General features: G+C 39.2%; 1 protein-coding gene across 2 annotated transcripts in view; it reads right to left on the bottom strand.

The window, feature by feature from the left end:
• Positions 1-2,357, bottom strand: part of tiprl (TIP41, TOR signaling pathway regulator-like (S. cerevisiae)) — a 46,188-nt gene extending 43,831 nt beyond the window's left edge. Inside the window, exon 1 of one of the 2 annotated variants that reach the window (XM_020621742.1) lies at positions 2,207-2,357. The gene's annotated coding sequence lies outside the window, so the exon portion shown is untranslated. The remainder of the gene's footprint in view (positions 1-2,206) is intronic. The other variant, XM_020621741.1, reaches the window with a different exon arrangement.
• Positions 2,358-4,626: the final 2,269 nt, after the last annotated feature.

Genomic DNA, 4,626 nt, shown 5'->3' with positions numbered 1-4,626 from the left:
CATACATACATACATACGTGTGTGTGTGTGTGTGTGTGTGTGTGTGTGTGTGTATATATATATATATATACACACACACACATATTTAGGTGTTATGTAAAATGGTAGCCTTCTCTTATCCAATTTTTGGAAGTGTACTGTCTTATGCAGCCCTCTCGTACCGATGAAGAAAAATTGTGGCCCTCTCCATCATTAAGTTGCCCATCCCTGGTCTAGACCTTACTATTATTATCATCATAGAGGAAAACCCCCAAAAATCCCCCTTGAGTAGAATTGGACTGATAAAAATATCATCTTCTTAGCAGAGCTACAAAATTCTTAGTTATGAGGGATTTCTTAGTTCCAAAAATGGTTCTCATTCCCATTATGTATAAAGAATATCCAACTGTCATAAATGCCATCCCAAGTGGTATCATACAATTATTAAAATGACACTTGGAACAGCAAGAAATGCAAAAACTTAAATACACTTTATTGGTAAATGGAACTGATATCAAAAGTATAAGATGTTATAACAATCATATAAGGAATTATTTTTAAAGCTAAAAGAAAATTACTCCACATGGAAAAATAATATATGGATCTCTCACTTCTCTCATATCCAGTGGAAAGAAACACAGCTTCTACCATATAAATTGAGTATCCCCAGTAAAGTTAGAGAAATGCAATTTAAAATCACAATATACACCAATCAGCCATAACATTAGAACCACCTGCCTAATACCGTTTACATAGGAGTCAATGTGGTAGTTGGTCAGCACTCATGTCACTCTGCAGCTCACTATACATCTTCTGTGAATCCATTTGCTTCCACAGTTCTACTGTCAGGAAGAGCACAGATGTGTCTACAATTCAGTGAAACATGTATGTAAAAGGAGTGAAAACTGTGGTGGTGAGGACAAGTCAGAGGGAATTTTTTTTTTAGACCAATCCAACAGCCTCACCACTCTAGGTGTGATATCACCACTACAGCCCCTGACTCTTTCTCTTCATAGAGACCAATGTACAGTATTTCTCATTTTCAACCATTTTAACAAAGGCTCAAATAAATTTTAATCTTTTGAAAAGTACAAATGGAAGTTAAAAGTTTAATCTACAGTAAGGCAACCTCATCATCAGTGAGCCATGGGCATCCATGACCCTGTCTCCAGTTCACCATTTGTCCTTCCTTAGACACTGTTGGTAGCTATTAACCACTTCAGACCAAGAACACCCACTGAGACCTGCAGTGTTGGAGATGATCTGACCCAGTCAACTCACCATCACAGTTTGGCCCTTGTCAAAGTCACTCAGTTCCTTACACTTGCCCATTTTTCCTGATTCCAACACATCAACTTTGAGGACTGAATGTTCACTTGCTGCCTAATATACCCCCACACTGACAGGTGCCACTGTAACAGATAGTGTATTCACTTCACCTGCCAGTGGTCATAATGTTATGGTTGATCAGTGGATATCCTCCAACTTACATATCATGATTTGTAAATGTCAATAAGATGTGTGATTTTTGTAAAGTTGAAAAGGACCCGATTCAACATTTATCTAATAAATGCTCCTACCAAAAGCATTCAGGACCAAGCTGGAGACTTACTGTACCACTCATATTAATCATATAATTAATTTGGATACTAAAAAGGTTATCTTATACTTTTTTCTTTTCCTATTTTAACGTTATTTGGGTATACAATCTGCGTGCTTTTTAATTGAGTTTCTTATTAACCAATGTTATGGATGTGTGCTGTTTATTGTAACATACTGTATGCTAGATTTTCTCTTAATTTAAAAAAAGTTAACATTTCGCACATGAACTTACTCCCAAGGCTGTGGGATCTAACGATTACCATTATCTATCACGACTTACACGACTACGGGACATTTTTTTCGATAACGTTGAGTTAGACCAGTTTCACCAAAAACAACTATGCCAGTTATCAAAAGCAGCTCGTATCTCCGTCTAGTTTCTGAAATGAATCACACGAATTAACGCTTGACAGATAAAGTAGACTTGACTGTTCCGCCATAACACGTATACATCTGATAGTTAAGCAATATTAAAACGCTGTCGACTTGGCACTTGATCACATTTCTTGCACTGGTCTGGGCGAGGTTCAATTTTAAAGACAATCGTTCATGAGCACAAAAACGGCAAGGCAGTACAGTCGCAATTTACAACGAAAACAATATACAGAAATAAAAAAAAATTTACCTCGTTGTTGCTGTCAACAGTTACATTCGTCCATGTGATGTCATAGACGGTGCATCGATAAAAACTGTCCGATTACATGAACAAAGCTCACCCCAAGGTTCCGCTATTTAATCATGTGCCGCGGGGCCTGGCTCCAACCAAGCCCCCAGAAATAGCGCTGGGCTGAGAACCAGAGCCGAGTTGCAGAAAAGGTGACGTACTGACGACCTCAGCCGGAAGTTTGGACTGCGACCTCTTTTTATTTATTTTCCCCAAAACTTCATTAGACCTTTCGTTTTTACTGGCGACCTCAACAGTGAATGCCCCCCCAACTTTATTTAAGACAGTTACAACAATTGTAAACTATTTGTTTTAAAATCTTCATTTTACAGAATGAAAAGGATTTTACGATTATTTAGGAAATATTTGATTATCCAAATTTAGAGCTTGTATTGGCAAAATGTTACTTTGTGCAGTGTAACATTTCAGACTTTGCAAGATGTTTATAAAGTGGAGCCAGTTACATGAGGGCTCGACATCATCACGCAGGGGGGTGGATGTTTTGTTGTTGTGGAGCAGAGAGAGAATTTGCCGGTTCGGCTAGATAAGAAAATAAAGGAACGTCGCCTTTCCTCTTTCCAAAATTATTCCCACAACTCTCACAGATGTGTCATCAAGTACAATGGATTGAGAAACAGGTGATTAAGAAGCCAGATAAAGGCGCAAAAATGCTACTGCATGTTTAAGCACTGTGTTCCACTGGTTCTGAATAGGGTTCGGCATGTGACCATTGGTTTTAAATGCCATGTGAAAAGACCAACATGACAGTGCAGGCTATAGAGAAAAACACATGAAAAGTAGGCAGGATTTTGGGTGAGAAGTGTTAGAAATTAATAAATCACTCAGATAATTATTAGACTTTAATGTGTGTTAGTAATGCAGTTTAGTAAGATTCAAAGTCTGCTCCTGTGTGCTCTGCTTCAAGGTTAGAAGATAATGTTGACTCTGAGAAGGGTACCTTGACACCTGTTATTTTTGTATTAATCTTGTGTAAGAATTATGTCTGAATGGATGTTTTAATTACACATCATGCATACAACATACACACACATTGAGCTACCTCATTTTGTTATGACTAGGTAATACGCAGCTGCTCCACGTATGTGGAGCTCTAGATAAGAGATGGAGTCTGCGGGACGGACTTCATCTGTGTAAGGGGTTAGCCCAATAACTGATACTAAAATCAAGAAAAACAGACTCCTTCCTTACTCAGATCTGTCCAGTAAAAGAACTGGGGTATAACAACTTGGTGCCGTGACCTTCGGAATTGGCTGAATCCTGAGTTGGATTCCAGTCGGGGGTGAACGGACTCACTGATCAACATTTGCCGGCAATACTAACAGGTGAGCAGGAAACCTTTTACAGAGAATTCCTGCATATTGGACCTTACAAAATTTTGTTGATCTGTGTGGACTGTGAATTCCCGATCCAAAATTGAATGATTACAGTACGGGTAAGATAACACTGTTATTTTGAAATGTACTGGTGCTAATGTTTTGTGCCACACGTAAAAGTTACAAGCACATAGTCTCATTTGAGAGATAGAAATAAGTGCCCTAGTTACAAATTGATGACAGGGAAATGTTTATTATTTTTAATATCTGTGTGGGTGGTTTGCTGCACAAAGGCTGTTGAACACTGGCACATGTGTATCCCATAGCAACCAGTGCTATGGAGAGAATTCAATGTGACACAGTGTGCCTCGGGCAGAACTGTCTTTGGGGGCTGGGCATAGTCTATGGGAAAACTGTGTTATAGAAATTTAGGGTGACGGCGTATTCAGTGGAATTAAAACAGAACTGTTGATTGGGTAAACCCCCAGCAATCGGGCGCACCAACTTAGTTGGCATAGAAGTTTCCCGACCGGATCACAGTTCTGGACAGAGATCATTCCACTTGGGACGTCGGTCACGTGTACATAAATTTTTATAATGTCTGCCAATGTTGTACAAGACTGGGAAAAGGCCAAGCCTTACTCTTTGGGGGCAGTACTCTACAAGTTTTTGTCTAAATGGTTAAATACAGTTCCTAAAGATAAGCAGGATAATGCAGATGCAAAAAGAAAAAAACAGATTTTTGGGGACAGTGACAGTCCTCCCCCACAAGGGGATACTATAGGGCTGTTTTTGAAGCAAGCCTCTCTTGCGGCAGTGAGAGCCAGACAGGAAGTGAAGTCCTGTATTTCTTTAAGAAGGAACAAAATAGAAGCCAGATTAAAACAAGCTGAGGGTTTTCTTGCTGATTGTGTATGCTTTTTGGAGACTTTCAAGTGTTTTCAGTCTCCTTCAGCCAGTTCAAGCAAGTCACAGAAAATGGTTGATGTGAATTCTCCCAGTGGCACAGCTGTTTCAGTCCAAGCTGTCTCTGATAGAGATTGTAAA

This window comes from Monopterus albus, unplaced genomic scaffold (assembly GCF_001952655.1).
Source record: "Monopterus albus unplaced genomic scaffold, M_albus_1.0 scaffold267.1, whole genome shotgun sequence".
NCBI classification, from domain to species: domain Eukaryota; kingdom Metazoa; phylum Chordata; class Actinopteri; order Synbranchiformes; family Synbranchidae; genus Monopterus; species Monopterus albus.
This window is presented reverse-complemented; position numbering and strand designations above follow the sequence as displayed.